Source organism: Bombina bombina, chromosome 5, assembly GCF_027579735.1.
Source record: "Bombina bombina isolate aBomBom1 chromosome 5, aBomBom1.pri, whole genome shotgun sequence".
NCBI lineage: Eukaryota > Metazoa > Chordata > Amphibia > Anura > Bombinatoridae > Bombina > Bombina bombina.
In genome coordinates, this window is record NC_069503.1 from 687,406,526 (window position 1) to 687,425,214 (window position 18,689).

At 37.2% G+C, this 18,689-nt stretch overlaps 1 protein-coding gene across 1 annotated transcript in view; it reads left to right on the forward strand.

Annotated features, from left to right (window-relative positions):
- The first annotated feature begins 5,363 nt into the window (after nucleotides 1–5,363).
- EXOC2 (exocyst complex component 2) overlaps nucleotides 5,364–18,689 on the forward strand; it is a 914,329-nt gene continuing 901,003 nt past the window's right edge. The window contains 1 exon segment of the mRNA XM_053714663.1: nucleotides 5,364–5,436. The gene's annotated coding sequence lies outside the window, so the exon portion shown is untranslated.

An 18,689-nucleotide genomic window follows, 5' to 3' on the forward strand; every position in this document is an offset into this window, starting at 1 on the left:
CTTACCAGTCTTTTTGTATGTTGATAAACATGGATCCATGTTAATGTACTATTTGAATATTCCACATAGGTACCTTTGCATATTGCATATTATTTATTGTTTTAAACTTTTTTTTTAATTATTGTTTTTAACTGTCAACATTTATTGTCATTAATAAATACACGTGTACTACCTATTCACATCCTAGCCCACTTCTAGTTGAGGCGCTTAGGCTACCACATATATTCTTAGAGTTCCTTATTGACAGCTAGAGGTCAAGACAGCCGGAGCATATAGGATTACACAGGCGCTAGGTATATAATAAACAAAAACACAAGCTTGCCTGGTGTGGCTAGATTGTGGCATATTGGTGACAGTAGAAGGGGTCCGATAACCCTTTTTATGCCAAACAAGTGACTGGTGCAGGGTTGGTTAACCTTGGTCGTCACAAAAGGAAATCCAGTAATATAACAGTTCAGGGATTATTATTATCAGGTATTTGTAGAGCGCCAACAGATTCCCCAGCGCTAAAAACCAATAGAATGGTCAGGAAGGCAGAGTTCAGTAACAGTATAACAATACAATAGTTCAGGGGTCAAGCAGGCAGAGTGGTCAGACAGGCAGAGTTCAGCAACAGTATAGCAATCCAGTACTTTAGGGGTTAAGCACACAGAGTAGTCAGACAGGCAGAGTTCAGCAACATTATGGCAATCCAGTACTTTAGGGGTTAAGTAAGCAGAGTAGTCAGACAGGCAGAGTTCAGCAATGTTATGGAAATCCAATACTTTAGGGGTTAAGCAAGCAGAGTAGTCAGACAGGCAGAGTTCAGCAACGTTATGGCAATCCAGCACTTCCGGGGTTAAGCAGAGTAGTCAGACAGGCAGAGTTCAGTAACGTGATAGCAATCCAGCACTTCAGGGGTTAAGCAAGCAGAGTAGTCAGACAGGCATAGTTCAGTAACGTAATAGCAATCCAGCACAAACAGTTAATAGCACCCAGGAGCACACACAGTAACACCTATACTTGGGCAGTGATGTAAGGTGAATGGAGTACTTACATAGGCACATATTGGCGCCAAGGAGGACACACAGGTGTAATCAGAGCGGCATCCAGGAGAGAGAGACAGTGTGTGGCGATGACATCATCGCTGCACGCTCTGCACCACCGCCTGCGTCTATGGCAACGGCCATAGCAACGAGTCATCACCGCCGCGTCTATGGCAACAGCCATAGCGAACAGCGGCGTGGCGGAGGAGTGACAGTCATTCTTTCAAATCCAAACGGAGAATTTCACAATCTTGTTCTTCAAGGATCCCTCAATCTCATAGCTTGGATGATTTCAGGGGATAGTGGGTCTCCGAAAGTCTTTCTTCAGGAGATAAACTCCTTCTTCAAGACTCGTGGGCCCCAGGAACCAAGATATTGTATTTTTCCTCCTGGTCTAAGAGGTCTGGCTGGTGCAGTTGCAGGAATCTGGATCCCGTTTCAGTTATTAATTATCTCACTTCATTGTTTGAGGCTGGAATGGCCTACAGATCTATTAATGTAGCATGTTCATCCATAGCTGCTGGACATTCTTTTATTTTCAACATTCCTATAGGCTAACATTCTACCATTTGTAGATTAATGAAAGTTATACGTGTTAAAAAGCTTCCTCAACCAAAACATAACTATTTCTGGGATGTAGATTTAGTAATAAAATTCATTATCAACTAGCCTGATAATAATTTATTATCTCTAAGACAACTAACTGCTAAATTAGCCACTTAACTTTGTTTATTATCATGTAGAAGAGTTTCAGATGTCAGGGCATTCAAAAATGTTTACACCTCAAGGTGTCATTTTTTCTCTTTCTCACGGAACTAAAACTTTGACTTCTCCCATTTTCTATCCATATTTTTGTGCTTATCCTAAATTATGTGTTGTATCTTGCTTAAAGGAATATGAGTCTAGAAACCTTTTTTTTCAAATCTTCTAATTCTACTCAACTTCTTATTTATTTTGTTCCTCTTCATTTATCCATTACCGCTACTACTATCAGTAGGTGGGTTAAGTAGATTATTACTCTTGCTGGTATGGAAGATACTTTTTCAGATTGTTCTATTAGAGAAACTTCAACTTCTAAAGCTTTTTCTAAATCTGGTAATTTACAAGACATTTTGAATGCTGCAAATTGGTCTTCTGACAATATTTTTACCTGTTTTATTTTAAAGGGACAGTCAAGTCCAAAAACAGATAGGGCAGGTAATTTTAAACAACTTTCCAATTTACTTTTATCACCAATTTTGCTTTGTTCTTTTGGTATTCTTAGTTGAAAGCTAAACCTAGGAGGTTCATATGCTAATTTCTTAGACCTTGAAGGCCGCCTCAAATCTAAATGCATTTTGATAGTTTTTCACTACTAGAGGGCATTAGTTCAGGTGTTTCATATAGATAACATTGAGCTCATGCAAGTGAATTTACCATGGAGACAGCTCTGATTGGTTAAACGTCAAGTCTGTCAAAAGAACTAAAATAAGAACTAAAATAAGGAGGCAGTCTGCTGAGGCTTAGATACAAGGTAACTACAGAGGTAAAACTCTTGCTTGTATGGAAGATACTTTTTCAGATTGTTCTATTAGAGACACTTCAACTTCTAAAGCTTTTTCTAAATCTGGTAATTTACAAGACATTTTGAATGCTGCAAATTGGTCTTCTGACAATATTTTTACCTGTTTTATTTTAAAGGGACAGTCAAGTCCAAAAACAGATAGGGCAGGTAATTTTAAACAACTTTCCAATTTACTTTTATCACCAATTTTGCTTTGTTCTTTTGGTATTCTTAGTTGAAAGCTAAACCTAGGATGTTCATATGCTAATTTCTTAGACCTTGAAGGCCGCCTCAAATCTAAATGCATTTTGATAGTTTTTCACTACTAGAGGGCATTAGTTCAGGTGTTTCATATAGATAACATTGAGCTCATGCAAGTGAATTTACCATGGAGACAGCTCTGATTGGTTAAACTTCAAGTCTGTCAAAAGAACTAAAATAAGGAGGCAGTCTGCTGAGGCTTAGATACAAGGTAATTACAGAGGTAAAACGTGTATAATTATAACTGTGTTGGTTATGCAAAACTGGGGAATTGGTAATTAAGGGATTATCTATCTTTTTAAACAACAACAATTCTGGTGTTGACTGTCCCTTTAACCAATTTCTTCTATTCCACACCACTTGTTTTTTTTATTTACTTTGCTTTAAACTAGCAAAATATGAGTATCTGTTCTTGTAATAACATTCTGATAATCCTAGCTTTGTGACTGAATAATCTAGATTTTTATAGAGACAGAGATTAATATTTTCTTGCCTCTTTTCTCTGTATCCCTCCCTATTTTCTGAATTTACTGTTTTATATTTACATTTGTTATATATGTTCAGCTCCAGTTCCTGCCAACTCAGGGTTTAAGAAATATAAATATTCTTAAGTGCATCCCTTCAAGGATATATACAGTACAAGCATCCAGACCTTCAAGTTCAAGAATTTCAAGACTTTGCTCTTCTTTAAATTGGACTGTTTGCTCCACCTCAAGTTTTCACTCATTCTGATTGTATTCTTCAAAACTTTTTCAGATTTCTGTTTTCTTTTCATTCCAACCCTCTTCCTCCTTTTTGCAGCAAAGATTAAAGAGGACGTATAAAGACAGATTAGACAGTTAATAGCTCCTCATTTTATCTCACTGGTCACTTCTGATCTGACCAAATTATCTGTGTTGTGATTGTTTTATGTTATTTCAAAATGTTTTTCAACTGTTATGTAATGCTTTAAAGAGCTGTTTGAGCAGTAATGGAAAAGTAATAGCTAAATATTTGTCTCTGGCTCTTTAATACAATCTAGATTATTCAGTCACAAAGATAGGATAATTGGAATTTCTCTCCATGCCGGCAAGTTTTTGAGAATCAGGCTACACTAGAGAAGAGGAGCCCATGCCCCCTCTGTGCAGATGCTGGTCTTTGATTAAAAGGACAGTCTGGTCAAAATTAAACTTTCACGATTCAGATAGGGCATGCAATTTTAAACAACTTTTCAATTTACTTTTATTATCAAATTTGCTTTCTTCTTTTGATATTCTTTGTTGAAAGCTTAACCTAGGTAGGCTCATATGCTAATTTCTAAGCCCTTGAATGCCGCCTGTTATCTCAGTTAATTTTGACAGTTTTTCACAGTTAGAAAGTGCTAGTTAGTTCATGTGTGCCATATAGATAACATTGTGCCAACTCCCGTGGAGTTATTTATGACTCAACACTGATTGGCTAAAATGCAAGTCTGTCAAAAGCACTGAAATAAGGGGGCAGTATGCAGATTCTTAGATACAAGGTAATCACAGAGGTAAAAAGTATATTAATATAACAGTATTGGTTATGCAAAACTGGGGAATGGGTAATAAAGGTTTAAAGTATATGATATCACTTATAACATGACCCATAATAAGAGTAAAATGTTTTTTTTTTTTTTTTTTTAATCTTTGTCTCTCCAAGATAGGCATTTGCCAGGTAAAGAAGCAAATAAGAAATTATTCAGAAGTCAAGGTGTCACTGATAGGACTATCTGCCCACCATTAGGCCTCATGGTTGTTTAGGAGCCAAATTGATCTATTGATATGCCTGGAAGAGGTTAATACAGTTTAAATGTGCCTTGAGAAAATGAATTATATATTTTGCCCCTTTTTTTGTATATAAGGTCTGAAAATCAAGATCCAGCTCAGAGTACTTGAAATGCACATGGCAAGTTTACCAAACCCTGCTACATATTTGTCCTTTATTGGCTTTAGAAAAGAGTATCATATAAGAACTGCAAAACAGGTGACATAAAAACCATGCCAAGCTATGTCTAATCAACTCCAGTAACAAGCCCAGACTGGCTCCTTCAAACAGGCAAATGGTGACTGGAGTTTGGCTATTAAAAAAAGCAATTACCACAAAAAAGTTGATTATGCTTTCAAAATATTTTCAAACACATAAGCCATCTGTGTTGGAGTAGCCTTTTTTATAGTAATATTTTATCAAACCGTTTGGTCAGTTCTTGCTGATGAATGTTCACATTATCTCTATTAATATAATGTAATTAAGTTAATTCATGCGTTATAGAAAATATTACAGATTTGTGTAAACATTCAGTCCGAATATAGAATGGATAATCGTAATAACAGAATTGTACATACGACAAATTATATTCCTAAACATTTCACTACACAAGGAAAATCAGTTACACACATCAACCAGTCATCAGCGTAACAAAAACGATAAGTCTGGGTTTGGCTGCTCCAGCCTGTTTGAAAGCATTGCGCGATATTACTGTCTAAACGCAGTCATTACCAATCGCCCTGCAGAACTAATCGATGTGCATCGGGTTCGCCATCACCGGGAGGGGAGAGGAAGAGGCAGGCACATTTACCGGGAGGGGAGAGGAAAAGGCAGGCACAGGTACCGGTGTTATTTAGCTTTATGTGATACTTTAGATGCTTTGTGAGCTGGCATAGATGTGTATATTGCACTGACACATACATTCAGTGGTTTCTTACATGTAAACATAGAGTAACCACTCTTTATTTATTTATGCAAACTATACACATAGTATAGTGTGATGATAAAATTATAAAAAATATCTATAATTCTTTTACATAGATACCAAAACTTGTAAATAAACAGTGTTACAGGTTTTGCATTTCAGACTATCTAATATGCATAAACACAACATTGGTTAGTTATAACCACAGAATAGTGGTTAACCCCTTGGCTGCAATGACATAGTGGTTGCTGGTAACACAGAAGACAGTGACTAACCAAAGGGCTGCCAGAAATGTTTTAAACCCTTGGCTGTCAGACACAGAATAACCAGTAACCGCTGACAACCTGCAACACACACTGAGGGGCATTGTAGCTAACCAGAGACCAGATGTTAATTAATTCTTTGTGAGATATATATTTAATGCAGCTATGTCTGAGGAAGGTGAGAGATTCCCCCGTAAACTTTCACCGTATATTAAAGCTTGTTTTGCAGAAGAAAGGACCAGTGAGTGCTGTCTTTATGCTTTGTTTGGGCTAACCTGTCACTGTATCAGTGGTACCAGTGGACAGCGCCGCAGAATTTGTTGGCGCTTTAGAAATAAAGTATTTTATATATATATATATATATATATATATATATATACTCTCAGGGCTCAGGAAATACAAGCACCAGGTCACCAGTAGTGATGTAAGTTGGGGATTGGTGCCAGAAAATTTGCACTTAGTCTCCCAAATGCAACCGTAACTGTGCTCATTACTACCCTGCTATCTCATTTTGAGCTGGTGGTTATTATGTGCCTTTATTTCCTTCTTCCTTCCCTCACTTTGAAGCACAGACTGCAAATAATCTTTGTAGTATCACTGCTTATACACATCAACAGCAGCAATGTGAGCAGTGTGATTCAATTGTTTATTTGCTGTGTTTGCTTTAAACTGAGGAGAGGAGCAAGGTGAAGCAGATCTGCAGTAAACGTATGCCATCTCTCTGTATTATCAGTTTGAGCTGATACAGTAGGGAAATAACTGGATGAATTAACCCCTTAGTGACCAGACCATTTTCCAATTTTCTTTCCGTTAAGGACCAGGGCTATTTTTACATTTTTGCGGTGGTTGTGTTTAATTGTAATTTTCCTCTTACTCATTTACTGTACCCACACATATTATATACTGTTTATCTCGCCAATTAATGGACTTTCTAAAGATACCATTATTTTCATATCATATAATTTACTATAAGAAAAATGATAAAATATGAAAAAAAATGACAAAACACACGTTTTTGAACTTTGACCCCCAAAAATCTCTTACGCATCTACAACCAAAAACTTGGAATCCCTGCAATACCCTGGAAGTGCTCAATTTCACTAAAGACATCCTATGTACGTTCTTGGTCCTTAAAGTGAATGTAAACTCACCGGTTGTGCTTTACACCATATTACTGATCTCTCCAAATCATGGGGACTTTAATTCATCTTTTTTTTTATTCAAACTTTGATATCAATTTTTTTAATATAATTTGGTTCATGATTCCACCGCCAGTCATTTTAGTCCCTCTTTCCTTGAATGATTGACAAGAGCTATTGCCAATCCATTCTTCCCTCCCGTGGCGTCCAGCCACATTCTCGCTACGTCATCAGCTTCTTCTGCGCATGCGTTAGCCGATACTATCCACCTTCTGAAGAGATGCGCGTCCACGCTGAGTCTATGCAAGGGTAACGCATGCGCAGATCGAGTGACAAACGTTAACGCATGCGCAGAGTGTATAGAACGCATGCGCATATTTCAAGGATCAGATGCGTGTAGTAAGAGCCTTATCTGGTGCGCGCATTAGACATACGTGTAGAGCGGGTGGGACCGCTCTATACGTCACAAAGCTCCGAAACAGGAAGTTGCAAGTAGGAGGAGTCCTGCTGAGAATGTATTGAATCTTGGTAATATAAATCTAAATAAACTATATATTTTTTTAAAATAAAAACTTAGCAGTTTAACTAGTTACTTGTTTACTAATCAGTATACCTATTCCAGGCAGATAAAATTGACATTCACTTTAACTGCTGTTTTTTTTTAGGACGTACGTAGCACGTCCTTGGTCCTTAAGGGGTTAACATTGCAAATGCTGCCATGGCCTCTGCATTTCTAGACATTTAGGATCCAGATTACAAGTGGAGTGCTAATTAACACTCCCGCTTGTTAGAGTTTCACCCTGCTTTGTTTGCCATGTGCTGCTTGCAGCGATTTTACTTACCTCTCTTACTGAATCTGGTACAGAGTGTGTAACGCTGCTCTCTTACCTGCACACCCTCTTATGGCCAGACTGGTGTACATCATCAGTGTGAGATAGGTTGCAGTCTCAGAATTGTTATGTCATCACTTATTATTTAAAGGGCCTCTGTTCAGTATGCTTTTGCCATTGCGTTGCCTCAGACCTGTTTGTGAGTTCCTGTGTTCCAGTTCCTATGTTTTACCTGGCTAGTCTGATGTCCCTTCTGGTTCCTGATCCCTGGCTTGTTCCTGACTCTGCTGTTCTCCTTGTTCCTGATTCCGGCTCGTCTGACTACTCGCTTTGGCTCCTGACTCGGCTCGTCTGACTACCAGCTCTGGCTTTAAATCCTGGCTTGTTATTATAGCCAGGAGTCAAAACCAGAGCTGGTAGTCAGACGAGCCGAGTCAGGAGCCAAAGCGAGTAGTCAGACGAGCCGGAATCAGGAACAAGGAGAACAGCAGAGTCAGGAACAAGCCTGGGATCAGGAACCAGGAAGGACGTCAGACAGCCAGATAATACACAGGAGATCTCACAAACAGGTCTGAGACAACGCAAGGGCAAAGCATACTGAACAGAGGCCCTTTAAATAATAAGTGATGACATCACAATTCTGAGACTGCATCCTGACTCACACGGATGATGTACACCAGTCTGGCCATAAAAGGAAGTGCAGGAAATGAGCAGCATCACACAGTATGCACCAGAGTCAGCAAGAGAGGTGAGTAAAATGGCTGCCAGCAGCACATGGCAAACAAAATAGGGAAATAGATGTATATGTATGTATCTCAATGTTAAAGCCCTTTGCCTGCCTTAATTCATATCTTTGTTGCCCTTATAACTTTTGTGTTAAATATTTTTTAGGAATATTTTTTATTAGATAGTGTTATTATTAGTGTAAGTGTACTTGGTAATGTATTTTTGGTGTGTATTTTGCTACTTTTTATTTTTGCGAAACAGTTAATCAGAGCTCTGAAGTCGCAGTAATCCTAGCGTAAATCACAATTGTGCTCAAGTGATCGATTTTACATTTCAACTTGTAATAACAGTGGTAAGCCCAACGAGTGCTAAACCCTGTGATAAACCCCTTATTGCTTGTGCGCAAACATTTGTGCTCCACTTGTAATCTGGCCCTTAATTAGTTTCCAGGACTTTTGGTGCAGGGGTACAATTAACTCTTGCAGTCCAGGTAGTTTGAAAAAGTGGACCACTTCCCTGGAAGATTGGAAACCACTATTCACCTCTCCTCCCAGTTTGTATTGTGCCATTACTTACTGAGGTGGGATGTTTCTGGTTCAGCGGGACTTGAATTGTGGATACAGATGCTGTTCTATTCCATGGTGTTTGCTAGCTTGATATGGTGGTCTTATGATGGTATGGTCAGGTTAGGTCTGCCTGGTCTTGCTTTGGATTAAAATAAATTGATTTCAAAATCTCTTCAGTGTGTGTTGTACTGCCCTCCTAGAAGCGCTCAGCTTAGCTGCAGTTTGGTACTGGGGAATTGTTCAGCGTTCAGGAGAACACTTTACCTTGTATTTCATCACTACGGTTCTTTGACATGATTATAAAAGGTATTTCAACTAATGCCCTTTTTGAAAGGTGCTAACAGGAGCACTAAGATGACCATCATAATATAATGAATATCCAGTGTTAATCATTAAAAAACAGATGCAGCTCATGTATTCTTTGAATTACGTATGTCACAGTAGTTTTTTGGTGTGTGATGTGGATATTCGTATAAATAGTAATAGCACATAAAAATAAAAAGGGATAAAAGTGCAAAAGAAAATACTTTTAATATGCCTGAGCATTTAATTGCTGCATTATTGCTTGTTTATAACTGTGCATAGGGATTAAACAAAAAGTTAATATCCATTTCAGAGCAGCAATGCATTGCTAGGAGCTTGCTGAAAACATCTGATGAGCCAATGACAAGACACATGCCTGTAGCAACCAATCACCAGCTAGCTCCCACTAGTGTAGGAATATGCACATTTTCATTTTTAATAGATGATACCAAGAGAACAAAGTAATTTTGAAAATAGAAGTTAATTGAATGGGGTCTTACAATTATATGTCCTATCTGAATCATGCAAGTTTAAAAAAAAAAAAAAAAAAAAAAAGCAACTTAAAGGGACAGTAAACCTTAAAAATAATGTTATATAATTCTGCACATAGTGCAGAATTATATAACATTACATTAGCCAAACTTTTTAAATCATAATATTGCCTTTTTATTTTTAAAAGAAAGCGCTGTTTCACAGACCCGCTCTCTGCTGAGCGGGTCTGTTATATTTCCTCAGCGCATCGGGCCAGCTGTATAGTCACAGCCTGGCCCGACCGCGCCATAGCACTAAGTGCAGCTCGCTCCTGTCACAGGAGCGAGCTGCACTTAGTCTTATGGCGCGGTCGGGCCAGGCTGTGACTATACAGCTGGCCCGATGCGCTGAGGAAATATAACAGACCCGCTCAGCAGAGAGCGGGTCTGTGAAACAGCGCTTTCTTTTAAAAATAAAAAGGCAATATTATGATTTAAAAAGTTTGGCTAATGTAATGTTATATAATTCTGCACTATGTGCAGAATTATATAACATTATTTTTAAGGTTTACTGTCCCTTTAAACTTTAAGGATTCAGATAGAGAATGCAATTTAAATCAGAGGTCCACACATCAATTTTGAAGCCAGTGGTATTTGTACTGTATATGGAAAATAACCCAAAAAGTTAGAGCAAAGGGTAAAATTCTAGGAGTTTGTCGAGCCCTGATTTTAAATAACTATATTTGTATTATCTCATTTTCTTGGTTTTCCTATTGGTGCTCTTTGTTGAAAAGCAGCAGCAATACACTGTTGGGAACTAGCTACTGATTGATGGCTACACACATTTGTCTTTTGTCATTAGCTCATCAGATGTGTTTAACTAGTTCCCAGCAGTGCATTGCTGCTCCTTCAACAAAAAAAATACCAAGAGAATAAGCAAATTTGATCATAGAAGTATGATCTATCGGAATCATGAAAGAGAAAATATTTGGTTTAATATATTTTTGATTTTCCGAATCCCTTTAACAAAGAGGTAAAAATTTGATCTGTCTTAGTGTAAAAAATACATAAATATATATATATTCACATATTCACACAAGTACAAATCCCCAAATTTGGAATTCCAAAGCCCAAACTTATTCTGAAATCCAAACTTTTTTTAAAATAATCAAAAGTTACAATTTTTCCTGCCTGTAAGTTACAATCTTCTCTGCTTGTGGCTTTGGTTTGTTTTTTTGTGTTCTATAATTCAAATGCTAGTTTATTTTTATTTAGATCAACAACGTTGACCTTTCTGACTACAGTACTGTCCTATCGTTCTATGGGTACTATGTATATTATGTTATTTAGCGCTGCGAAATCTGTTGGCACTCTACAAATAACTGATAATAAAGTAGTAAAAATGATATAAACTACATTTAGATTGTATGTATAAGCTGTGTTATGACATGTAAATATTGCCTCAATGAAGTAAGATACTGAAGTTTACACTTGGTTCCACCCCCTCCAAGCTGTCCCATTTTACAGGTACAATTATTACAAAATCCAAACTATTACAAAATTGAAACCTTTTCCGTTGCCCCATTTCACAATGGCGCCTGCTTATAGTGATCACTTGACCACTATTGAGAAAGTTATAACACAGGCTCCCTAGCTGAAAACAAAAGTTTTCAAGAAGAATTTTTGCCACCTGCATTTATAATACAGAACTGTAATACTGTGTACAGCACATGTGAGTAGTTGTTTGTTTTCTTTCTTAAAGGGCCAGTACTTGTAAACTATAAAAATAATGCTATCGTGCATTTAAAGGAACAGTAACATATTAAAATATTTTTAATGCTGGCCTTTTTGACATTGAAGCTAACAGGAAGTGTATGTCTGTGTGCATGTTTAAAAAACAACTATTAAATGCGTTTTTAGATGCAGAACTCTCCCCCCAAAAAATAAAAATAAACGATTGCCCACTGACTGATAAACATGCTTTACACGCAAAAAAACATTTTTTATATTGCTGTTTTTACATTTACAGCATTAATTTCAGGGCTTTAAATATAATATTACATTATATAATAAAGCACAAAAAATGTATTGTTATAACATAATATAATATTACTAATATCCGTTTTGAGAGAGTCTGGAACTTAACTAAGTAACCCGCATCAGACACACCGCACCCCGGTAAGTCGGCCCCCTCCCCATAACCCGCATAAGCCACAGCGCACCCCTCTCCCTGTAACCCGCCACAGGGCTTCCCGGTAAGTCGGCTCAATGTCGCAAGGCGGGAACAACAAGTCGGTGGCCCTCCTGTACATCATAGGTGACATCAAATGGAGCGGGGCTAAAAATTGCATACTCCTGCGGTTTTAATACCGCGGCGATTATCGCGGTTTAAAATCACATCCCTGATTAATCATGCAGCCCTAATATATATAATTATCATTATATCTATTATTAATAATATTATTAATAATATTATATATATATGTTTTTTTTTATATGCATGCACAGTATAAGTCCATCGAGTTCAGCCTATACAGATACTTCTTGATTTACACTAAAGAAGCTGACAGTTGAATTTACTAAACAATTAGAAAGTTGACACGTTTAATACAATCAATCATCCCATTCCCTGAATTATGAATCCACAGAATTCCCTGAATTATGTTTTTAGCCAGAAATATATCTAAGCCATTTTTAAATTTGTTTAAAGGGACACTGAACTCAATTTTTTTTCTTCCGTGATTCAGATAGAGCATGCAATTTTAAGCAACTTTCTAATTTACTCCTATTATCAAATTTTCTTCATTCTCTTAGTATCTTTATTTGAAAAGCAAGAATTTAAGTTTAGATGCCAGGCCATTTTTGGTGAACAACCTCAGTTGTTCTTGCTGATTTGTGTAAAAATTCATCCACCAATAAACAAGTGCTGTCCAGGGTCTAAACCAAAAATTGACTGACTCCTTAGCTTAAATGCCTTATATTTCACATAAAGATAGCAAGAGAACGAAGAAAATTTGATAATAGGAGTAAATTAGAAAGTTGCTTAAAATTGCATGCTCTATCTGAACCACAAAAGAAAAAAAATGGGTTCAGTGTACCTTCAAGGTATTTGTAGTCACTACCTCCTTAGGCAAGATTTTCCACAACTTGATTGCTTTTATCATTAACAAATGTTTACGTTGCTGCAGATGAAACCTACTGATATTGGAAGTTTTCAAATTTTGTAAAGAATTCAGTTGCCTGTTAGGTTACCTGTTCTTTCTTTGTTATACTGACATAGGACAAATCTGTTTAAAATCTAGGAGCCAGGACAAAAATGTTATGCTTGTATAGTATATTTAATGCAGCTCCTTTATTATAAATCCTTATTGTATTATTTTGGCATTGAACATATCTACTAATTTTATGATAAAGGTATTAAAACTGAGAAAACACTTTTTTTTGTGGGAGTCGTTCTATTCAGCCAGTGAGCAGTCCCGAGTCCCGGGACTCAGTTGTTCATAATTATTCTCTTCCTGTTAGTTTCAGCTTAAAAGGTAATAAAAACCTATACATTTGCGGGGCGTGTCTCTGGCCAGCACCTTGAATGGTCGCAATATCGGCTGCTCTAGATAGATCACTGATAATCTGCCTATTATCGGTGCATGGAAAGATCATCTAAACTATAACATTGAGCTTTTGAAATCGGCTACTCAAACTGAACCTAAGGATATGTTCATTGTGGAAATTCTACTATTGTAAGCTGATCCGGAGCGTTGAGGCCTAGGGCAGACTCCTTAATGTGAGGCACTCAAACCCCCCCCCCCCCCCGGTATCTTGAAGCCGGGTATACAGTGCATAGACACTGAAATACTACCACATCTCTAAGCCCTATTCTGGCATTCTCAGGCCATCAGGATGGAGCGTGAATCTGGTTTGCTTCTGGAGAGGATCTGTACTATTCTGTCAGAACATTTTATGAAACTTGAGAGGCAAATGGCGGCAGCTTGGAAATATGAATCTGGAGGAGAACTACCTGTTGCGGAACCCAAACAATTAGATGGGGATCAGACACAAGATTATTTACCCACAGAACAACCAGAGACACTACCACTATGGTCTGGTCTACGGAAGATGCTGACCTGGTTCCTACGGAGCAATCACTGAAAAGAAACCCAGCGAGACAGAGCCTTATACCTACCGCCACTCCTCATAGAAACCCACAGCCGCAATCCGCGCTCACTCTCGTACAAGGCAACAGCCACCTCATTTATGGAAGCGGAGCTGAAGAAAACACCGGCACTTTGCTGATGGGTGCCACTAAAAGGATGCGAGTGCTGCACCAGAGAGAAACCCCTGTTGTGCCACTCAGTGCGGACATGCCGATACTAAGAGCGGACTTGATAGCTGGTAAGGGAGAAAGACTTGGTCAAATTGACTTTAGCATTATACCTACCTATCTGCATACGCAAGCCGCACGGCTCACGTCGCCTCTTACCACCCTTCTATTTGAGGACCTACTACAATCAAAATGGGACCCTGGTGGGCCACCTCTGAACTTTAAGACTGCGGAGGCAATACGAAAAACAGGTATCAATCGGGTAACAAGGTTTGCAATGTCCCAAACCGCTCTCTCTGGTTATGACACAATGTGTTTTGATAGAACAATATATTCATACATACGCTGACTTAAGCCGCACGGTTCACAACAAAGTGCCATGAATTGATAAAACCCCTCAGGGAGCATTTACTAACCCTTCCTGTCACCAAAATGGGTATCGGATGAACTCCTTCAGACACGCTATATGGTTTATGAGTAATAGCTCATATAACCGTTTGTGCTCACAACCTCACGTTAAGGGCCATATTCACTGTTGAGCCATTTATTTCAGTTATTCCTTTTATCATCTTAAATACGATTGGGGCATGATATACTGTATCTGATTTAAAATGTTTAATCTGTTGTTGAGACCTGCTCTTACCTTAATTTCCTGTCTATATAGATATATACAGATAGAAATGTACTGCTGCTTCTAGTGAACTAACAGATTTGATTTAGATAGAGTAAATAATCTGACCGCTCTTCATAATCCTACTCTAGATAGACCGTATTAATACCTCTAGAATTATTAAATTAAGAGGTCTGATAGCTCTATAATTGTTAAGGTTAGAGCCTCTTCATCCACAGCCATCGACCATACATTAAGGGCCATATGTACTGCATTAACTGTTTACCCAGATACTCTAAACTGTGTTTTATGTTAGTGATTTAATTAGCCTATATGCAAATAGGGCATCTCTATCCTATATAAAAGTCTGCTCCTTCTTCAGAGCCATGGTATTGCTGCTGTAAAGATGACCTTATATTACCACTGATAGCACAATATCTATAACTACATTGAGGTCTGAGATGGTGAACCCATGAACTTTACTTGCAGCTTCTGGTCCAATAATATGGCTGTTACACCCTTAGAGACAATCCATATAAGATGCTTTGTAGGGCGGCACTTATACCCTATATATTTCAGTTTCCTAAATTTGGCCTGACAAACTGAACACATATATATCTATGTCATTCAAGTGATTCCGTTTCACGAGCTAGTAGTTTCCATTAGGGGTCCAAAACAATATTTATATAATTTTTATCCCTCAAACGTTCCTTTAGGGGGTCCAAGAGAGGCCCTATTTATCTTTGGGGAATTCATTGTCTCTGCTTTACATTATACTTTGAGGGGATATTCCTTAAAGGGACACTGTACCCAAAATTTTTCTTTCATGATTCAGATTGAGCATGACATTTTAAGCAACTTTCTAATTTACTCCTATTATCAAATTTTCTTCATTCTCTTGGTATCTTTATTTAAAATGCAAGAATGTAAGTTTAGATACCGGCCCATTTTTGGTAAACAACCTGGGTTGTCCTTGCTGATTGGTGGATAAATTCATCCACCAATAAAAAATTGCTGTCCAGAGTACTGAACCCAAAAAAAGCATAGATGCCTTCTTTTTCAAATAAAGATAGCAAGAGAAGAAAGAAAAATTGATAATAGGAGTAAATTAGAAAGTTGCTTAAAATTGCATGCTCTTTCTGAATTTCAAAACAAAATTTTGGGGTTCAGTGTCCCTTTAAGTGGAAAAAATGAGGTTTACTTCTATTTGTATAACTGGGCGATCTCATTTGTTTAGGGTTTTTTTACTCTGCCAATCAATACGTATATTTTGTTGTGATTTTCTTTTGTTTTTGGAACTGTGATTCTATTTGCCTGTCTTGTTTCTATACAAACTCAATAAAAATCTTTATTTAAAAAAAAAGAAAAGAAATGGAATAGGCATGACGTTTCATTGCTGTACTATCATCTTTATCAAATGTCCCAAAGTAAAAGGAGTGATGCTTCAGGGTAGGTGCATCATCAGTGTGATGCCCCAATAGGCATCATGCCTATTTTCAAAGTACAAGAAAGAAAAGATACCTTAAAACAGCACTCTTAGTCAAAAGACATAGTATTTTAATGATATAGTACAATAATCTACACCATTCGTACTGTGCACAGTTTACACAAAACATATATATCACAGTTAGTACATATCTAGTATGGACGCACCATCATAATAACAAATGAGGAGAGCTAACCAAAAATAAATGCTTAATAACATCAAATTTCGGCAGCTGGCCAGTACACGAATAATACTGAAAGCATATTAATACTTATCGTGAAATGTCCGTGGTGGCAGTAACGAGAGGCCTCCAGACTGTAAAATCCACAGTGGAAAAGTGAAGTCCCGTTAAGAGTCACATAACAGGTGATATCAGCTCAATAAAGAGCCATCTGGGTAGCTGTTATCACTTAGCATTAACAGTCGAAGCAATCTGTAGTAGCCACCGCTATTCAATGGGCGTAATGTAAGTGATTATGGAAGGAGCGCTGCAATCTCAAACACGATCGGAAGTAAGGTTAGTCTGATACACAGTAGCCGCGGAGAATATGTGTGTTGATAAGTGTCAAAGTATCCCGACACTCTCTCCTTCTACACTTGCATTTACGCTTCAGCAAGATGTCACAGACGGTATAGGACAAGGCTCCAAGCTGCTCGATAAACAAAAAGATCCTCAAAGAACTCAGACAAAAGCTGAGTACATCGCCGACGTACATTTCACCAATAATTTGGCTTCATCCGGGCTGTATCATGCCTATTCCCTATTTTTAACTCTGGATCATTAAAAGTAAATTTAAAAAAAAAAACAAAAAAAAAACAACTATATATATATATTTGCTTTCATGATTCGGAGAGAACATACAATTTTTTTTTTTTTACATCTTTTATTTATTATCAGCAGGGATAACATTAGATTTCATAGTAACAAAGAGTTCATAACATAATATTTTTCTAAAAGGATAACATATGATAAGATATTAATTTCATATCAAATACATCAATTCGATAAATCAATAAGAAAGACAAAAAAAAAACATTTCTAATCTTGAACCGTTGATATGAGTTACTACTTAGTTCAATCTGACTAGATATAAGTCTGCTGGATTTTCCTTTTTAAAATAACAAAAATAAACCAGAGAGATAATATTCCTGGAATGGATTAACTTAACTATTTCTTGTGTTAGATTGTTTGCTTTCCTTTTTCTTTTTCTCTTTTTCTCCTTTTACTTTTGAATGTATCAAATTATGTCCAGAGCTGAGGGGGAGAGGGAAGGGAAGGGGGAAACAAAAAAAAAAAAAAAAAAAAAAGAGCTGTTTGTTGTTCAGATAAGATAAGTTAAGTTACCATATGTCTAATAACACAATTTCGGTATTCCGAAATGGATAGATTAGAGTATCAATCTCGCTAGGGGGGAATATCCTAATAAATCTTGACCACTTTCGAAAAAAGCTAGTTATCTCTTGCTCCGAATTCAAGTTCGTTGCTAGTTGTTCAACTATACATTGTTTCCTAAGATAGTTTTTAATCTCTGTTATTGATGGTATAATATTGTGCTTCCAGTCCTTAAATAACAAATTTCTAGCTGCTAAAATGATTAGATTTATTATTCTTACTTCTTTTAAAGTTGGACTCTTATCTTTCAAGAAAATTATATCTATGCCTGTAAGCTTTAGAGGAGTTATTTTTAAGACTTTTTCTATCCAAAATTCTATTTTGAGCCAGAGTTGTTGCAGTTTAGGGCAAGACCATAATACATGAATTATGTCGGCCGCTGGTAATCTACATTTGGGGCAGCTATTAAAGTTTGTATTATGCCATTTATAACCTTTATCTGGGGAATAGTATGTTAAGTGTATGAGTTTCACATGGGACTCCCTCCAAGTCTCAGCTATTGTGGTCTCAAAAAGTAAGACTATAGAACGTAAAACCTGCTTCTTATGATCAATATTAATCATAAAGAGGTTTGTCCATTTTTGAGCTATTTGACGCACTCTTCACCCTTAAACCCTACCATATATGTGTACCATGAAGAGATAGAGGTAAGTCCGGCTTTAATCAGAACTGGCCAATTCCCTAACCTGCCCCATGTCCAGTTCCACGGGAACTTATGAATTAATTGCGTTACGTAGTGTCTAACTTGCAGATATGTAAAAAAGTCACGATTATCCAAGCTATATTCTTGTTTTAAGTCTTCAAAGGATTTAATGTTCCCCGTCTCAAAATTAACCACTTGTCGTGCATAGTATATTCCCTGCCTCTTCCATTTCATCAGAATGGGTGAAGAAGTTCCTTCTTGGAATTCTGGATTACCAATAAGGGTTTGATGTTTAGGTATATCTGTGTTAATTCCAACTTTTGCTCCAATCTTTTTCCACGCCTTAATGATTATAAAGATTGTTTTAAACTTCTTTACTTGTTTAGGAATAGAGTTATAAGACAAGTGCAGCAAAGATAGT